Here is a 21659-nt window from a genome sequence, read left to right on the forward strand (position 1 = left end):
TTTGTGGCAGGTCTTGCCACTGTCCACCATGCTGCTGTGGTGGGTGGGGCTGCTGTGGTGGCTGTGGAGGTAGTGGAGGTGGGACATCAAAATCAGAAATATGGGTTTTGGAGGAAATTTGTCCCCTCCCCCCCTTGTTGAGGAGCTGCAGGATTAGTTCCTCACACATCCTCCTTTGCTCCACATCCATCTCCTTCGACTAGTTTGCTGTCAGACACCCAAATGCCTCAGCTGCATCTGGGGCCCTACTGATGCCACTAGTGGTGTGACTGAGGAAGGCAGCTGTGGCCTCTTCCAGGTTCCAGCTCTTCCTGGCCCTTTTAGCAGGAGGGCATAGGGGAGTGATCTGGGACTCCATGTGGCTGCTGGCCATTAGCTCCTCGACTGACACTTTCCTGTGTATGAAAATGGGACATAATTAGTTTTGTTTATTTTTTTTGGTCATCAATCACAAAATTTTGACCTCATGACTGTTGCAAATTTAATATGGAGAAATATAAAAGACTATCATTCTGACCCCAGCATTTTTTCATTCTTGTCCCTATCATTTATGGGCACTACTGTCTAATAAAAAGGAAACCACTTTGTTAAGGCCGGAATGTTTGAACAATAACGTTTAGTTATCATCAATCTATTAATGGATACAAATATGTTCAACAATGCTATACCTGGGTCAAGCTGAGCTCCTCCTCATCTTCATCCTGTGTAGGACCAGGGTGGACCTCAGGAGCTCTGGCCTCAGCCGATATGCAAGGGAGTGTTGGATGCTGCTCCCAATCGCTCAGATTCTAGGACCTTCTTGTGCTCCCTATTAAATGTACTTCTCAGATTCCCAATTTTGCTCTTCACAAAATTGAGATCTGCCCTGGGATACAGAGGCTTCACCAATTCCAGAAGTTTCTCCATCGCTGCCTTCCTCTTGATTTTATTAGAGTAATCCCTACTATTCACCTTCCAGAGACAGGGCAGCTCCTGGTACTGGTCTATAAATTAAGGCAAAAAGTCAGGCACAGTGAATTTATCCACCATGATAAATTATCAGATGCCTGCAAGACAGAACACAAGACCAACCATAATGGCAGGCTTAACTCATAATTTGGTCCCAATATAGGCCTCAATCTAAGCAGTATAGGCCACTAACGACCGATGCCCCAATTTATAATGTATGTTCGTTTGTTCATTTTAGGGCTCCTTTCGTGTGTCGCGATGTCGACTGTTCATCCTCTACTCTCAGATTGTTCCTATGCCCATTCCATTGAGCGCACGTTATGGCTTTATATACACTGCGCATGCGTGAAACTCAATTCTCAGTGCGTCATGACGCTGGGGCATGACCATCTCTCTTCTGCATGAGACACACATGGCGGAGCATTTGGCAGTGACAACATGGTGGATTCTGCGAATTCTAGGCAGGCCCGCGGTGGTGGAGGTTATAGGAGGAACAAAGCAACCCCCATAAGTAAGGGTGTGATGGTGGAGATGGCGCGCATCCTCAAGAATCATGACCATGACTGCAAGCTGCGCAACTATGAAAGGCTCAACAGCCGAAAGGACCTCATTTTGGAGAAGGTGTCAGGGCTGGCTTAGCCCTTCCTTCTCTGGGCTGGCTGCTCAGCTGTCGTCTAATTGCCAGCTCTCTTCTTTCTCCACAGTTACCAGCTGTTCCTGATGATGCTCATCTGACCTGCCTACTTAAAGCCTTCCAGCTAACTTCACCTCTGCCTTTGCCTTGGTCACATCACAAGAAACCATCTCTTGAGGTTTGTTTAAAGACTGGCTTGCTGACATCCCTTCTGGCTCCTTATCCTGCTTGCTGTTGCTCTACTTGGATCCCTGACTTCTGGCCTGGCTGACTACCCGATCTGGTTAATCGACTCTGGCTATGCTTGACTACGCCTTTTCTATTTATCTTTTTATTTTTATTAATAAACAAGTGTGATTTAATTGTACTTCTTTCTTAGTCTGATTCATGGTTTCTGACAGAAGGTCGTTGCCGTTTTGGAGGGAGAATTTTTGGTGCAACGAACGAAGGACCAAATCCAAAAGCGATGGTCTGATCTAAAGCACCACGAGCAAGAACAGTTGGAGTCCATCCATCACATAATCAAACAAATATGTATATGTGTAAATTATCTGTCTGTATATATGCTTTCTCCAGGTAGGTCTTGAAAAATCGAGATTAAAGAGGAAGTAAACCCTTCCAAACAACTTGGACCTATAGGTAAGCCTAGATTAAGGCTTACCTGTAGGTCCAAGCAATATCTCCTAAACCTATATGGTTTAGGAGATATTTGCCCGAAAATGGGCACCGCTGTCTACGGCGCATGCGCCGTAGACAGCGGCGCGCAGGCGCACTAAATGCGGCAAATCCAAGAATGGATTTGCCAAATTTGTCGACTCCCGTGCGCATGCGTGGGAGTGACGTCATCGCGGCTTCGCCGTATGACAGCGGCGGAGCTGCGAGGCGCGACTCCCGTGCGCATGCGCGGGAGTGACGTCATCGCAGTTGCGCCGCTGTGATTCGTCGGAGCTGCGAGACGCCACAAGCAACATGGATGCGGCGGACTACAGGGGACAGCGGCGACTTCGCTGGCTCCTGTGTCAGGTAAGTGACACATAATGAGCTACTATGCGATGCATAGTAGTCCATTATGCTTTACCTTTGCAGGGAAAAAAAGAGGAAGTAAACCCATCAGGGTTTACTTCCTCTTTAATGTTTTCTCTAATCTTTGTCTGAATTTGTTTTTTAAAGATGACGTTAGATATAAAGCAGATATGAATATTCCTTTTTTTGAGGGGGTTTTGCCATTTATTTATTTTTGAAACTATTTTTTTTCTGTTATTTCAACAGGGAGGCACAAAAAAATGAGGCTACAGACAAGCCACCAGAGGGGACAAAGGGGGGCTACCCTCGCTCGGGCCCCAAGGCCATCTTCCCCCCAAAATGGTAAGTGCCAACTTCAAACACACTCATTTAGCCACCGGCAACGGTGATTATAGGTGGGCCAAAAGCCATGGGCTTAGTGCAGTACTTAAGGGGTAAAGAACACTTTCTGGTTGCTGCCCGACTTATCCGTTAATGCAGCCTTTCCAGGGTAGACATGGATAGAGAAGAGGCCCCTGGGATCACAGTCATACAGAGTCACGCCTGCTACAATGATCCTCATATATCCCTTATCCCATAGGAGACAAGAGGGGTGGGGGGGCAACTGCATGAGTTTTTCAATGTTGGCACTTGCCCAGTGGTTGCTCTCTGTAAAATGACTTCACCTTCCCTTTTCGATCCATTTTTCTTGGAAAAAACAAACACAGTGCAGCATGGTGGAGTCCACTAGTCAGGAGCAAACATTGTCCCAAGTGCAAGGGTGGTCAACTAATGCAGCAAAATGGATGCTAGAAACAGATGTGACTTGGGCTGGCTTAATGAAGGGTGTATTGCTTCTTTTTAGAGGAAAGTGAGTGTGGTTAGCTGAACCAGGATGTTGGTTTTGAGGCATGGGATCTGACATCTGGATCCAGCACAGACCTTCCACTTTTTGATGTAACATCACCTGATGCAAGTCAAACAGAGGGCCAAAGAGACCCAGAAGTGGAAAAAGCTATTTGTGAGCCTCTTGTTTGCGCAAGTAAGTATTCTTTGAATCTGGCTTCAAATGTGTATACATGTCAAGTGTTTAGATGTCCAAACCAAGCACCCACTCCACACATTAGCAAAGCATGTAGTGCCTTAACATTTGCATGGAGAAGGAAGAGGTGGAAGGAGCTGACAGTGTTGGTTGGTACCCGAGTTTTGTAGGCCCAGGCACCAGGGCCAATATTACATAGTAGTTGCAGTGTGTACGTTCCTAGTAGCGTAGGTGTCTGAAGGGCAAGTAGGTTGCAAGCAACAATAGATAGGGTAGGTAAGTATTTATACAATTTGACTAGTAACTTGACCATAATTCACTATGTAGGGCCTCAGACACTTGACCATCGTTCCCTTAATACCTTTTTCTCTTCTTATAAGGTCACGAACTTCCAAGATGCACAATTGGCCAAATGAGTGCAGATATGATGCAGTGTTTAAATGATCTTGAGCAGATAAAGGAAGCTTCCACTGCTTTACAGAGAAGAATACGTGATTATGTTGACATGCTTGCCAAATTTTAAGTTCATCTAGCCTGGGCTGAAGTTTTGTTCCACTTGTTGGCTCCTGTTTGCACTTTTCATATTTCACATGTTTTTCTGACTTTTAAGCCCTGGTTCACATTGATGCTACTTGGGAATCGCACTACTTCACCTGAGGTTGCGTGATTTCTAATGCCACGTACACACGGGCGGACTGTATGGCGTACTTAGTCCGTCGAAACACATTTCAGCAGACAGTCCGCTCGTGTGTGGGCTTCAGCGTGCAGTCTGGCGTACTAAGTATTTTGGATTTTTCTAAATTCTGTCCGTGGTACTTTGGTTTCAGCGGACAATCCGCTCGTCAGACGGCTAGTTCGACGGACTAAGAATGGCGCATGCCCAGAAAGGATTTACACGGCGGAAGGGTGCTTTGCTGTGTATTGGACTTCCTATTTCTAGTCCCGTCGTACGTGCTGTACACGTCATCGCGCAAGCTTTCGACGGACTGTTTGGGTATCCGTGTGTGGTCAAGTCCGTTCAGTCGAAAGTATGACGGACTGTCCGTCAGATTGTATGACGGACTAAGTACGCCATACAGTCCGCTCGTGTGTACGCGGCATTAGTAGCAAGGTCAGCGTGATTTCAGATGCTACTTGATAGACATTTGTGTGGCTTCATGCTCAGATGTCTGTTGAATTAGCACCTGAAATCGGCAAAAGTAGTTCAGTAACTACTTTTGCAAATTGTTGCGGCACCGCTAATTCAGTGTCGCACCGATTGGAACAGTGCCAAGTGGAAGGAGAGTTGGGAAGCACTGCCCTAAGTAATGTTAATTGTAATCTTTATGTGTTTTTAAGAATCGCAAAGCCAAAATTTGAAGATGCCCACAAATTGTGCCAAAAGATTCTTATTTCTCTCATGAACCCATGCCTAAAACGTGTGCCTTTCCCTACATCTAGTTTGCTAAAGCCACAAAATACACAGTGGGTCAACATGTGCTAGCTCCCATCATGGGGTATCAATGGATGTGTTCCAAGGGTGCAACCCCTTCCTCCTACCTACTTTAGTTATGAGGAAGGGGTTGCATTTATACCCCGTGATGGGAGATAGAACATATTGACACTGTGTGTTTTGGTGCTGTAGAAACGAACCTGTTTGACCCTACACACATTTTAGGCAAGGAATCATAAGGGACATTTAACAATTATGCCTCTATATGTATGTGGCTTCAAATTTTGGCTTTTAGAGGGGTGAGATCACCTCATCTGAGGAAGGCAACATCAAAACAGTCTTGGGATACTAATGTCTCATATGGCCTTTACTTTACCAAACTCAAACTTTGTAATTTCCTGAGTTGGGGATGTGTATCTTATGTTTTCAAACATGCCCAAAAAAGGCAAAATAATGTCAAAAATACATGTTGATACACCAAGAAGTTGGTTTGGTATAAAACCCTAAAATGCACATGTGAATGTGCTTTGAGCAAAATGTTTTTTACTCAACAATGTGTGGCTTATTATTTCAATGCTCAATACCAGTGTATAAGTTTGTGTAGTGGCAATTTGCTCTAAATTGTGGCCAACTCAGGCAATTTTATGGCCTCAAAGAAATTAAAGGAGTTGAAAAGGCATAATGTTTTCGAACTTAAAGTGGTTGTATGGTCAATTTTTTAACTTTTACCTACAGGAAAGCCTATAATAAGGCTTACCTGTAGGTAAAAAAAATATCTCCTAAACCTGTACGGTTTAGGAGATATTCCCCTCGGTATGCGCCGCTGACTGCGCGGGAGTGACGATATCGCGGCTCCGGCCACTTACAGCGCCGGAGCCGCAATACCCGGAAGAGACGCCGAGGGAGCATGTCAGCTCCCTCGGCGTGGATCGGGCCAGATGTCGGGGCCTCGTTCTAAGGTAAGTATTTCATAATGAGCTAGTTTGCGGTGCATACTAGCTCATTATGCCTTTTGCTTTGCAGGTTTAAAAAAATAAATAAAAAATGTGCGGGTTTACTACCGCTTTAATGCCTTAGATACATTTAGAACAAAAACATTGTGTATGTGTGTGTGTGTGCAGCAGACCCACAGCACAACATAACAGTTAGCTGAAGAAGAGATAGTCACCTCATGTAGCAAAAAAGGTAAGTTTAGACTATTGTATAAAATGGCCAAAATAAAGGCCATTTGAGAACCAATTATACAGATAAGAAACACAGACAACAGTAGTTCAAATGAAATAGGAGTTTATGATCAAATAAAAATATTATTCCGGATCAGCTAAAGTGTGCTGCCAAGCCACTGCCCCTCTACCCACAAAATAATCCATGTATTTTTGGCAGCTATCTCAGGTATTTTTGGAGGGCAACCCAGCACAGCCAGATTCGAGAGTCACCATCATGCTCACCGACGGACGAGCTGCAGGCTCTTCAGCTGGGCCTGACAATGCAGGGTCCACATCAGTTGGCACTGAGGCAATGTAGCTGCTAGCATTCCTCCGTAAAAAAAACTGTGGGGGATACAACACCACAATACAACATGGTTTATTTTATATTGTGCCAGGTTAATAGGTGTTGAAAAACATGCTGAAGCGACTGAAGAGGGTGCCAAAAGTGTTTTCAACCACCCTTCTGGCACGAGAGAGACAATAATTAAAGATTCTCTGCTCTGAGGTTAGGTTCCTCATAGGAAAGGGCTTCATAAGATGCTCCCCCAGAGCAAAGGCCTCATTTGCCACAAAAACAAAATTGAGGCCCTCAACATTGTCCTCAGCAGGTGGCAAATTTAAGGTGCTATTCTGGAGCCGATGGTAGAACTCTGTCTGCATAATGACACCTCCATCCAAGTTGCAGCCGTTCTTCCCAACATCCAAAAACAGGAACTCATATGTTGCAGACACTACAGCTAGCTGGACTGTGCTGCAAAAGTCATTGTAGTTAAAATAAGATGAGCCTGAGTTGGGTGGTGGAAAATCCTGACATGTTTGCCATCAATAGCACCACCACAGTTGGGAAAATCCCACTGATGCTGAAACTAGGCTGCAACATCCTGCCATTGCTGTGGGTTGGAAGGAAACTGTCGAGTCAAAAAAGAAATAAGAAATTACTACATCTGCATATAATATTGGAAGCAGATTTGACACAAACATTCTTGGCCAACATAAGTATAAAATGTAAATGAGTATTTAAAGACAAAAGTGTAAGGTCAACTTATAACTAAAATGTTATGGTGGGGGTAATGGGTAGATGTTTTGGACAGGTAACCCTCTCCACTTCCATGAGAGCTGAATGCATAAATAATGCGTGATACTTTAGCCAGCCCCTCCTTACTTACACTATTGGCAGCCCACTGGACAGGTAAGAACTGTCATAATCCAAAAATATTAATACACACTGTCCAAATTGAAGCACATTTTGACATTCATAACTTACCTATCATGATAATAGGAGACAAAAACTTTCTATGTTACAATTTGAAGGTAATCAGGCAGGTCCTTGCACTACATGCTTTGGTGAATTCATCCAGAAATATGACCACAAAAGATGTATAGTGTGTATGGGTTTTGCAAAGTCAGCAGACAGACACATTTTAGGGAGTGTTTGGGGTAAGCACAAAAATGTAGCTGACAAAATACACTGCTAAGTTATAGGGCTAGGTGTGTATGGGCCCAGGATAGAATGCTGTGGAGGTAAGTGAAGGAAAATATTCATGAAGGACAAAAAAAGAACATAAAAAGCTTACAGCATGCATGAGGACAAAGAAGACATTCACAGCATATTACAATAATGGTAATTATTGTAAAGCGCAAATCAACACTCACCGAACTTCTACTAACACAACATTTGCAGAAGGAGCCCAAAGGGTGGTGCTTAACAACTGAATTTCCCCTTCATCGTCTCGTAGTACGTCTAGTACGTCACTACGTTCATGTTTGTTGGCCTACAATTGTGTGCCGTTTGTATGCAAGACAGGTTTTTGGCCAACACCCTTCAGACAAAAGTCAGAGGCTTTGTCTGCAGAAAATCTGATCGTGTGTACGGGGCTTAAGTCCTCCTAATGGAAGATTATTTGTTTTCTAGATTAGATTTACTCTCGCTTTCAGTGCTGGTAACTGCAGTCACCAAAAAATAAATAAACAAGGTGAAAAAAAGACACAAGTTTATCGAGTTCAATATGTCTTCCACAGCAACTGGTTCTGGCAAACATTTTTAATAAAGGGAGGAAGAAGAAAAAAAAAAGGAGTGCCACGCCAAAAGGTTAGGGTCCAAAGGTATTTATTCCATTAAAATGGCTCAAACAAATGCTGCATGTGCAATCAACACTTTTCAGGAGCTCAACAATGCCCCCTTCATCAGGGCTTGAAATGAAGATAAAAAAGTCTTGAAGCAATTTTGAAACTGATGTTAACAGTCAGCAGGTACGCACATCAGCAGCTAGCTATTTTTTTTAAAGGGATATTAAAAAAATCAAATATAAAAGCTTACATGACTTTTAAAGTATACAATAGACTTGTAATGCCCTTGTCCAACTGACATTAGAGAACTTAAGAAACATTACTTTGATAAGCAAATTGGACTATGCTTTATAAGCTTGTATGCTTTCCTCTGGACCAACTAAAGTTTCTGTGGATACAAAGCATTATTTCATTAAATTTAATTTAATTCTAACTATGCAGCTAAGTATGTAACATTATATTATAACAATGTATACCAAATATTTTGACAGTAGCCATGTCTTAGTTTTTAACTTTATATGTAACCTTATATATCTGAATGAAGTGAATTCAGCAATACATAGCATATAATGTTTTACACTCATGTATTCATTCATTAAAATGTATTTCTAGGCAAAATCTATCTTAAGTCACATGTTTAATAGATATCATTGCGTATATACTGCAGTTGTGTTTGTGTTTTTTTAGCTATGAATAAGCACTTTTGAAAGTGTGAAACGCGTCAGCTCCTGTGATCCATTGTTTGCTGTGGCTTGTACTTTTTGGATTATTACCTCCTTTTTTTAATAAAGGCATTTGATTTTGAGTGCGGCTGTCCAGAATCTTCCCTTCATCCAATTAGGCAAAACCTATGTTTTAGTTTTAGATAGAATGGGGAAGGGTTAGGACCTCTCTCAAGTTTTTGTTTCCTCTAACTTCCTAGTATATCGGTGGGGCAGGAAGTGTAGGGAAATTTCCCTAATGCTACACAGATAGCAAAAAAAAAAAAAACTGAGAGGGATTTGAACCCTTCCCTATGTGATCCAAAGCTAAATAAAAACGTTAGACTGTACAAAAAGTAATTTCTGACAATTATTTACATGTGGGTATTATTGTGTAGTATTATAAATGTAATCATGCTTTATGATGAGTCTAGTATATTTTCATGAATTATATTTATATTAATTGCCGATGTACTTCATTTACATGGAAAAGGTCTAGTTTTGTGGGTTAGAACTAATCCCAATTAATATATTGTGTATATTACAGTGCCTCGAAAAAGTATTCATACCCCCTTGAAATTTTCCACATTTTGTCATGTTACAACCAAAAATGTAAATGTATTTTATTAGGATTGTATGCGATAGACCATACATTTGGAAAAAATGGTTTTCCAAATTTTTTACAAATAGATATCTGAAAAGTGTGACAGCATTTGAATTCAGCCACCATTACTCTGATACCCCTAACTAAACTCTAGTGGAACCAATTGCTTTCAAAAGTCACCTAATTATTAAATAGAGTCCATCTGTGTGTAATTTAATCTCAGTATAAATACAGCTGTTCTGTGAAGCCCTCGGATGTTTGTTAGAGAACCTTAGTGAACAAACAGCATCATGAAGGCCAAGGAACACATCAGAAAGGTCAGGGATAAAGTTGTGGAGAAGTTTAAAGCAGAGTTAGGTTATAAAAAAATATCCCAATATTTGAACATCTCACAGAGCACTGTTCAATCCATCATCCAAAAATGGAAAGAGTATGGCACTACTGCAAATCTACCAAGATATGGCCATTCACCTAAACTGACAGGCAAGGGGAGCATTAATAAGAAAAGCAGCCAAGAGGCCCATGGTAACTCTGGAGGAGCTGCAGAGAGCCACAGCTCAGGTGGGAGAATCTGTCCACAGGACATCTATTAGTCATATACTCATAAATCTGGCCTATGGAAGAGTGATAAGAAGAAAGCCATTGTTGAAAAAAAGCCATAAGAAGCCTTGTTTGTAGTTTGCGAGAAGCCATGTGGGGGACACAGCAAACATGTGGAAGAAGGTGCTCTGGTCAGATGAGACTAAAAATGAACTTTTTGGCCTAAAAGCAGGATGCAATGTATGGTGGAAAACTAACACTGCACATCACCCTGAACACACCATCCGTACTGTGGAACGTGGTGGTCGCGGCATCATGTTGTGGGGATGTTTTTCTTCAGCAGGGACAGGGAAGCTGATCAGAGTTGATGGGGAGATGGATGGAGCCAAATACGGGTCAATCTTAGAAGAAAACCTGTTAGAGTCTGCAAAAGCCTGGGACTGAATCTGGAGCGGAGGTTCACCTTCCAGCAGGACAACGACCCTAAACATACAGCCAGAGCTACAATGGAATGGTTTAGATCAAAGCATATTCATGGGTTAAAATAGCCCAGTCAAATTCCAGACCTAAATCCAATTGAGAATCTGTGGCAAGACTTGAAAATTGCTGATCACAGAAACTCTCCATCTCCATCTGACAGAGCTTGAGCTATTTTGCAAAGAAGAATGGGCAAAAATTTCACTCTCTAGATGTGCAAAGCTGGTAGAGACATACACAGAAAGACTTGCAGCTGTAACTGCAGCGAAAGGTGGTTCTACAAAGTATGGACTGAGGGAGGCTGAATAGAAATGCACCCCACACTTTTCCCATATGTATTTGTAAAAAAAAAAATGAGGACATACATTATATATATATATATATATATATATATATATATATATATATATATATATATATATATATATATATATATATACACATACATACATACATGTAGCACTAACCCCCGAAGGAGCTGCTGGTTAGATTTGGGCTTATCGTTACCTCCTGGTTTCCTCGTTGTATGTCTAGGGGTTCCCGTGGTAGATGGCCCAGTAACTTGGAGACTGAAAACAGATCCAATCGAATGGAATTTATTTTCAAAAACGTAGACAATGAAACAGTCTCTTGAATTGGGATCAGAGGGTTGGAAAGGAAAGTTCAGGTACTCTTAGTGCCAAAGTCAAATTTGCTAAAGAACTTGCTTACTTTGACTGCATCCAGAGAATAGCCATTCGCAACTGGATGATGACTCAGGTTGGACAGTCCATTTCTCACAACGCCTAGCAGCCAACAAGGTGCTTTTTTTAGAACAAGTCTCTGCCACAGACATTGCTGTAGAACATACAAGATATTGTTTTTGCCACAGACGTTGTAGAACATGTAGGAAAACTAAGCTTGAGAACACTTGTAGGATACCTGGATCTTTCAGCCTGCTTGGCGATATCCACAAGACCAGATTCTCTCGGTTACTTCAGTCCTTCCAGGCTCTTGCTAAGAAAACCAACCGCACGTGGTGTTCTTCTGAAGAGTCCTCCCCTGGAATGCTTGAAATCACTGGGTCTCTCCCAAACCGGAGACGGCATCCAACCACCTCAGAATCCTTCTGTTAGTTTCCTTGCCTCAGGCTAGCCAGCCCCGAGACATTAAAGTCGGGTGGATCCGCACCCCAGGTCGTAGCCTTCCTGGGGGCTGGTCAGGAGGACCAGGACCTTGAAGTCAGTACATTATTCTGGACCGGAACCCCGAACCACGTGACGTCCACATCTTAAGTACCCTCTCCCAGAAAGCACAGCGAGAACGCCACTCCCACTGGGCGGGCTCATAGAGAGAGTAACTTAAGCACCTAACCAGATCATAGTTCTAATGCCTGCCAGAAGAGACAGTGCCCCCTGTGGCCAGGCTGAACATCTCACGGTCTAGTCAGACTGATGCTGAAGTCTAATTTAGACAATTGTACCCAAACCAAACTGCAGTTTAGGCAAACTTTAACTTTGAAAAAAACCCATAGCGCGTGCACTTCAGGAGCTGCCGCTACATACACATTGCTGAAAATAATTATTTGATCCCCTGCAGATTTTGTAAGTTTGCCCACTTACAAACAAATGAAGGGTCTATAACTTTTATCATAGGTGTATTTTAAATGATAGAGACAGAATATCAACCAAAAAGAAAAAAACACTATACAAATGTTATACATTGAATTGCAGTTCAGTGAGTAAAATAAGTATTCGATCCCCAAGCAAAACACGACTTAGTACTTGGTAGAGAAACCCTTGTGGGCAAGCACAGAGGTAAGACATTTCTTGTAGTTAGTGACCAGGTTTGCACACATCCGTTTCACACTCTCCTTGTCTGCTACCTCCCATGCTGCCAACCCACTACCCGCAGAAACCTTCGCAAGCTCAACCCTTCCCTTCTTCATTCTGCTACTGATGGCCTTTATGACAAAATCGCACCCCTGTCCTGCCCAGACCTAACCACTTCCATCTACAACAATACACTGTCATCCTCCCTAGACGTACTTGCTCCTTTTTCTACACACAGAACCAGGCTCCATCTGCCATAACCCTGGCAAACAGATGACACCAGAGGTCTCAAGAGACACAGCCGTGCTCTTGAGGAAGCATGGCATAAATCTAAGTCCCTGCAAGACTTTACCCTCTACAAATCTGCCTGTCCCAAATACAACTGCTGCCTCCACACTGCTAAAGAAACCTACTACAACACTCTCATCAAAACCCTCTCATCCAAACCTCGCCAAATCTTTTCTACTTTTAATTCCTTACTTCACCCCCCACTGCCCCCACCTACCAACTTGGTTAACCTTCAACAGATGGCCAACCATTTCAAAAGCAAAATCGACACCATTCGCAAGTATATATCCAGCATTCAACTTCCTCCCTACCCAACACATCAGGTCCAACACCACACTTAATACTCTCCTCCTTCTGCCCATTTACCACCGATGAAGTTGATAAACTCCTCTCCATGGCCCACCTCACCACCTGTCGCCTGGAGCCTGTCCCCTCACAATTACTGTAACCATCTTCCCACCCTATCCTAAACTCCCTAACCCACATCTTCAACCTCTCCTCCGGCACCTTTCCTTCCCTGCTCAAACATGAATGAATGAATGAATGAATGAAATACTTGTATAGCGCACAATGTGAACTGAATCGCCTCCATGCACTGTTTACCTCCATACTTAAAAAACCCTCACTAGACCCCACCTGTTTGAATAACTTGAGACCCATCTCCCTGCTCCCATTTGCCTCCAAGCTCATTGAGCATGTTGTCCATGACCGTATGAGTCACTACCTCACAGACAACAACCTTCTTGACCCCCTACAGTCCGGCTTCCATCCACAACATTCTACTGAAACTGCCCTGCTAAAACTCATCAATGACCTACAAACTGCTAAAACCAATGGCCATTACTCCATAATCATACTCTTAGACCTCTCTGCTTCCTTCAACACAGTTGACCACCTGCTCCTCCTCAGCAAACTACACTTCCTTGGCCTCTGTAATTCTGTTTTATCCTGGTTCTCCTCCTACCTATCTCAGCACACTTTCAGTGTCACAACTCCATCTCCTCTACTCCTCTTCCTCTCTCTGTTGGGGTACTCCAAGGCTCTGTTCTTGGGCTCCTCATATTCTCACTCTATGCCTCTTCCCTGGGCCAGTTGATAACCTCCCATGGCTTCCAATACCACCTCTACGCCACAACATACAAGGCCATCCACAACAGCGCCCCCAGCTACATCACCAACCTCATCTGCAGATATTGCCCAAATCGTCCCCTCCCCTCCTCCCAGGACCTCCTGCTTTCTAGCTCCCTTGTTACCTCCTCTCATGCTCACCTTCAGGACTTCTCCATCAAATCATTCCCTGCATCTATTACCTTATGTACCACCACCCCCTCCCTTTAGAATGTAAGCTCTATGATCAGGGCCCTCCTGTCCCTTCTGTATTGAACTGTACTGTAATTGTGCTGTCCCCCCTCTACATTGTAAAGCACTGTGTAAACTATTGGCGCTATATAAATCATGAATAATAATAATAATAATCTCAGGAGGGATTTTGTGCCACTCTTCTTTACAGATCTTCTCTAAATCCTTAAGGTGTCTTGGCAACGCAAAACTTTAGCTCCCTCCATAACTTTTCTATAGAATTAAGGTCTGGAGACTGACTAGGCCACTCCATGACTTTAATCTTCTTCTTGAGCCACTCCTGTATTGCCTTGGTGGTATTTTTTGGGTCATTGAAAGACCCATCCATGACCCATCTTTAGTGTTCTGGCTGAGGGAAGAAGGTTTTCATCCAAGATTTTACAATACATGGCCCCATCCACTGGCCCCTCAATGCGGCAAAGTCGGTCTATACCTTTAGCAAAGAAACAGCCCCAAAGCATAATGTTTTCAACTCCGCATTTGACTGTAAGGATGGTGTTCTTAGGGTCATAGTCAGCATTTTTCTTCCTCCAAACACGGAAAATCCCCCTCCTCAAGAAGGCACATGTACAATCATGCCAATGAACATTTAAATGATTCAGAGAAAGATTGGGAGAAAGTGCTGTGGTCAGATGAGACCAAAATTAAGCTCTTTGGCCTTAACTCAACCCCGCCGTATTTAGAGGAAGAAAAATGCTAACTATGACTCTAAGAACACCATCCCTACAGTCAAGCACAGAGGTGGAAACATTATGCTTTGGGGCTTTTCCTCTGCTAAAAGTACAGGCTGACTTTGCTGCATTGATGGGCCAATGACGGGAACATGTATTGTAAGATCCTGTATAAGAAGCTTCTTCCCTCAACCAGAACACTGAAGGTGGGTTGTGGATGGCTCTTCCAGCATGAAAATTACCCAAAACATACCACCAAGACAACAAAGGAGTGGCTCAAGAAGAAGCACATTAAGTGGCTTAGCCAGTCTATAAGCCTTAATGCTATAGAAAATGTATGGAAGGAGCTGAAACTTTGAGTTGCCAAGAGACAGCCAAGAAACCTTAAGGATTTAGAGAAGGTCTGTAAAAGAAGAGTGGACCAAAATCCCTCCTGAGATGTGTGAAAACCTGGTTATCAACTACAAGAAACGTCTTACCTCTGTACTTGCCAAGAAGGGTTTCCCCACCAAATACTAAGTCATGTTTTGCTAGGGGATCAAATATTTATTTTACTCACCGAGCTGCAACATAATTTATAGCATTTGTTTTATGTGTTTTTTTCTGGATTTTTGGTTGATATTCTACCTATCTCTATCTATCATTTAAAATACACGTATGATAAAAAAAATATAGACCCTTCATTTGTTTGTAAGTGGGCAAATGTACAAAATCTGCAGGGGATCAATTTTTTTTCCCCACTGTATACTATATATACATAGATCCTTTAACTGAGACATGGTTTAAGATATTTTTTACCAGGTAGCTTTCAAATGTATTTATAATTTGTATATCATATTTGAAATATTTTATAAAATTCATTATATACTCATATAAAAATGTATCTTGGTTGTATGTTTAAATCTATGTTTATGCAGTAACTTTATATGGGACAAATTAATTTACTTTTGTTTGTACATATAGGTTGCTGTCCCATACTAGAACAGCCTGATGGTACCCAACCTTTTTTTTTCAAGAGATCTTATTTTCTTAAAGTAGAGTTCCACCCATGAATGGAACGTCCACTCATTTGTCACCTCCCTCTGTCCGGTGCCACATTTGGCACCTTTCGGGCGGAGGGGGCAGCGGATACCTGTTCCCACTTCTGGGAGCCAGAACCGCTGAAATTGACATCATCGCTTGGCTCCCTCCTCTTTCCCTCTGCCGCCGGGCCAATAGGAGTGAGGAGCGGAGTCTCGCGCATGCGCAGTCGGGTTCCCAGCGTGAAGCCGTAAGGCTACACTGCCGGGTTCCCTAACCTGCAATGGCGGCGGCAGCACCCGACAGCTGATGGAAACATCAGCTGCGGTGCCAACATCGCTGGATTTCAAGACAGGTAAGTGTCCTATTATTAAAAGCCAGAAGCTGCAGTATGTGTAGCTGCTGGCTTTTAATTTTTGCAGAAGTGGGCGGACCTCTGCTTGAAAGGGTTAGTATAATTTTTCAAAGTCATGTCTTAAAAAATGTGCCTAAAAATGATGATAAAAGATTGTTGTTCATTCCAGTCTAAGAAAGTTGAGATGTGCAGTATGCTTTCCTTACATGGTTTGGCAATATTGGACCTGATCACATAGAATTAAATGGTTCAGTTCTTAGACAATAATATTGGAAAGAACACACTGCTGACAAGAGCAAGAAGGGTGCTGCTCACCCCTATAAATCAGAAAAATAAAACAAATTCCCCCACCAACGGGATTTTTAGGCAGCAATAAACAATAAGCGTAGCATACTATATAAAAAAGATTATTTTATTGTATGGTAAAAACATGAGCTTCACCCAGGTATTTAAAATAAAAAATATAAATAGAACCAAGCTTGTATATACAAAAATTACAATGACATCAATGGGCATACACTAAGCAGACCTAACTATAAATATACTGTATAAAATTAGTAACAGCAAAAATAATTTTTTTTTTTTATAGTTCTAACGCGTTTCAACCACTAGGGTCTTCTTCAGAGATAGTCTGTTGATAGAGAGACAAGATACAACTTAATAAATCTATCGAATAGTATTAGTATTAAACATATTCTAAATTTGTTAGTGTAGTTACCCAGTATAGTATTGCCGAGAGGTTCATATAAATTATAGTGCTTAATGGTGAAGTTTACCCAGGTTCATGCTTAGACGTCCCTCACAAGTTAAGGAAGGTATATGGTCCATACATCTCGCCACAGAATCCAGCAGTGGGGTGGGGGTCGGAAGCCCAGAGGCGCGGCTCACGAGCGGTCACACGACAAAAACCCTATGCCCCACAAAGGTTGTAGGAAGTAGGTGCAAACGTAGGCAGCCTGCCTGTGTGGTAAGCCACGCCTGTGATGGAAATCCCAACATAATCGGAATTAGACATATATATTTTTATATTTGTTTTTTATATTCTATATTTTATATATAGGCCCACATGTGTGAGATGAAGATATCTTATATATGATTTGTGTGCATATAAAGGGAATATCCCCAGATATCTGTATTCACATCCAAAAAAAGGAAAAAAAAAAAAAGGGGGGGAAAGGGGAGGGGAAGGGGGGGAAAGAAAAACAAAACTCAAAAACCAAACACACATTAAAAAGGAGGAACAAAACAACAAACGTAACTCAAGTCAAAAGAAGACAAGCGTGAAATGACATGTGGTAGGGATAGTGTGTGTGATGACAACCCGATATTGGGTGACTAGAGTGAGTGAGTGAGTGAATGGTGTGCAAGGGAAGTGAGTAGTGAGGTGAAAGGTGTGGGTGTTGGTGTGATGAAAAGAATTTAAGGGATAACATATTAGGAAATCAGGGTGACAATGGGAAGAGTGCATTGGGGTGCTAGTGACGGATAAAAATAAAAATAAAAATGAGATTGCATGGAATGCTAATGTTGGACTAGTGAGAGGTGACAAAAAAAAAAAAAAAAAAAAAAAGATTACAATAACTATTCAGATGTGGTAAACCATGTTTATACTGAGAGTAATAACAGTTACCTGGATAGCTGGGCTGGACAAAAGATTCCCAAAGTGGAAAAGGAGAGACAGTAGCTGGGAAACTATCCCGGGAAGAGTGCCAGATACGGTCAATAACTCCTAGTCCATAGGGGCACCCCCATCTAAAAATGAATAGAATGATAAGGCGAGCTAGCTGTTAAAAAAGCTAGTTTGAGAAATTTATTTAAATAAAATGGGGGCATGTCAGCCAGGTTAGCAAATAGTCAAACTTACCAACCAGGGATTCAGAGATACGAGAGTCCTTGTTTGTGTACAGGAACTGATGTTTACTGCCAAGTGTACTGTGTTATATAGTGCCCCGGGATTGCATCACAGGCAATGGCCGCCCACCCATTGGCTGGTACTGCCTATTATTGCTTGGCCGCCTAAACAGGTCGACCACGTGTGACCGCCCCGGCGTCCCGGAAGGTCGTAAAGCGACCCCGAAACGACGTCACTTCCGACGCAAATGCACGACGCGATTGCGTCACGTCCGTCCGTACGAAGGGTCAGACGAACGTGAGGCACGTCCGGAAGTGTTCAGGGACGCCGCCGACAAGGAAATACGTGTCTCCAATGGCTGGGCGGGACCAGCCCGCACCAGTCATATAGGGAGACATCTGTGGAGAGAGCCCTGCATGTGCACAGACAGGGGTCCCTCCTGCCCTTGTCGGGGAGTCGCGCAAAAGAGGCAAACAACCCCCCACACACAACCTCCTCCACATAAAAGCGGAAGGGCATTGGAGGCAATGTGCAGAGGGACCGTAAATGTGGGGGGACAAGCATAGACCCGGATCAGGTCAATGTGGGGATATGCCGCTACTGTCCAATACCTCCCCTAACCCCCAGAGCAGGGATGGGGTAAGGGTGTGTGGGTAAAAGACGGGAGGGGAAAAAAAAAAAAAAAAAAGGGGGGGGGGGGGGAAAGGGACAGGCGACCGATCCCAACACACCATTAGCTAAAAAAGCCATATGCTTAACCAAAGAAAAGAATAAAATAAAATCTTTTTCAGATTATTACATATACACATATAGCATGCATGTCCCGACGTGCAAACGCACGTCTTTATTCAAGGACAGACAAAGTAAATATATAACTAAGTGAATATATACAAACAGCAAAAATGAAGTGATAACATAATTATACAATCAATCACAGAAGAATATGGTGTTCTGTCGCGAACACTATACCATGGTACCCTGTTTAGTTGTAATCATAGTAATTAGAGACTATCAACAATTTATAAGAGGGGCATGGTCAGGGGATGTTCCTAGACACTTACTAAAGAGTTAGAGAAGAGAAGTCTATGGCTATGTCCACAGTGAATATGAATATGTTTCAAGGTCATGAATGGGACACTTTGATGTTAGGGTATGAAACTGAGTTTGAGAAGAACGATCGAGCTGACACAGAGATTACCACTCTCACTTTTAAATTGATGAAATTACTTGAGAAAAAATCAGCACTGTTTTGGCACATAAAATCTTTTGATAGATATAACAAGGAGAAAATTAACCCTTTGGGCCTTCGGGTCCAAATCTTCCCTAATGTAGATTCAATTAGTAGTGAATGTAAAACGGAATGGGAGGCAAACTTGAATGCTTGCTCACAGCAAATGATGGTTATCCTCACCAAAGAGTATACCAGGCAAATTGCACTCCTAGACAAGGAGATTTGTATCCTAGAAAAGGCCTTACAACCGTTTGCCTCTCATGCTCTATTTGTGGAATCCCGGACTAAACTCCGTGCCGATTTATCTTTCCACAATAAGAGCATTTTGGGCAAGAAGGAGGCCAAATATTGGAGGGACAAATTTGCCTTCTCAGAAGGACGAGCATACAAATGGAACACGAATATACCATCTCATAATAATGCTAGTGGGAAATTGCATCCCGCTACAAGAAATACCACTAAATTTAAAGCCATGCCCAACTCCAATGAAGGAGCTAAATCTATGCAGAAACCTCGGGGCAAATTTAAAAGAAATAGAAGCAATAAGGACTCCCCGGAAGGGAATAGTAAAAAACGTATCACTGACAACATTCCAACAGAAAGTTCAAATACATACAAGGAATTGCAAGCTACATCACATGCCGTGTTGGCATTGCAAGACCCCTCGCACACATATTTTGATGAGATGGCCGACCCCGTCCGCAGCAATGGGACATGTAATGAGAGAGGAAGGGAAATCATGCTATCACCTATGGAAGTTAGCCAGAAGGCTGACGTCACCAATACTAATGGGACAAGCAGTGGCAAGAATAGGGAAAACCATGTATCCGATTTGGAAACTGGTCAGAACTCTTTAAACCCGAAGCGGGGATTTCCCTCACCCCGACTAAACAAGGGAGTAGGAAACTTGGACGCATTTGTTACACGGATCCAAGCGAATCCTTCAGTGTGATCAACCTTTCGTCCTACGCGCTATCACCAGTGGAAACTGCGGTTCTGGCGCGTGGTTTAACATTTTGCCCACAAGAAAACTTTGATCCCTTTGGGACCATCACAGACATACAACTTTTTGCACGCAGGCTTTTGCTAAAGAGCCTGCACACTAGGAATGCCACTGATATCAATGCTATTGATTACCCCAAACTCAGTATGAGAGAATTTAAGGCCCTGAGAGATCTGACACTTCTATACGAAGAAAACAATACTCTGGACCTCATAGACCAGATAGATCTGGATATGCTATTGGATACAACGAATGAACCCCCCAACACCCCTGGGTCGATGGTCAAAAAACCCTCAGGCAAATTTCCACCTCTAAGTCTAAACTCAAATATTGATACATTTGTTAAACAAGTATCGAGGGATATCCGTAAATTGCCATCTAGGAAATCTCACCCTAACAACTTAAATGCAGAAGAAATAAAAGCTCTTCACATGCTGACAAACAATGTCAACATCACAATAAAACCCTCCGACAAGGGGGGTAATGTTGTCCTTATGGACAACTCAAACTATGTACGCATGTGCCAAGAGATTCTAGACAACAAAGAATGGTATAGGACTATCCCGAGTACATTAATACAGACTTTTTACAATAAATTTTACAAGCTAATAGATGCAGCCCTGGCTCAGGGTGGCATCACAAAGGACCAACATGCCTTTATTGGAATTAAATATCCTAAGGCCGCCACCTTCTATAGTTTACCAAAGATCCATAAATGCCAAACAAGACCTCCTGGCCGGCCGATCGTTTCAGGGAAAGGGGGAATAACTGAAAATCTTAGCAAAGTCATCGATTCATTTCTACAGCCATTTGTTTTGAGTATGCCCTCATATGTGAAGGATACAACGCATCTACTACAAACCATTGAGAACCATACCTTAACTGCTAATTCCATCTTAGTGGCAATTGATGTGGAGGCACTGTATAGCTCGATCCCACATGAGAAGGGGATCAAGGCTATACAAAATCTACTTCAACTAAGTGGGAGATATAAATTTGAAGTTAACGAATTCATAGTGGACGGACTTGATTACATCCTACATCACAACTTCTTCCTATTCAATGACTCCCACTACCTCCAGGTGCAGGGCGTGGCCATGGGCACTTGTTGTGCCCCGGCCTACGCCAACCTGTACCTGGGGGAGTGGGAGAAGTCCCTCCTGGATGACGGGGACCTCCTCGAATACACGCGCCACATTGCTATGTGGCGGCGGTATATCGATGACGTCCTCGTCATCTGGGAGGGATCGGAGGCTGCCCTGTTGGAATTTATGTCCTGCATGAATATAAACACATATAATCTCAAGTTTACTGTGACATATGACACTCAGAGCATTACGTTCTTAGATGTCACTATAGGACGCACCCCAGATAACTCCATTTTCACCTCTCTATACCGAAAAAGCACTGCGGG

This window comes from Lithobates pipiens, unplaced genomic scaffold, assembly GCF_037356315.1.
Source record: "Lithobates pipiens isolate NorthernLeopardFrog02 unplaced genomic scaffold, aLitPip1_a1.2 Scaffold_3, whole genome shotgun sequence".
In the NCBI taxonomy this organism is placed as follows: Eukaryota; Metazoa; Chordata; class Amphibia; order Anura; family Ranidae; genus Lithobates; species Lithobates pipiens.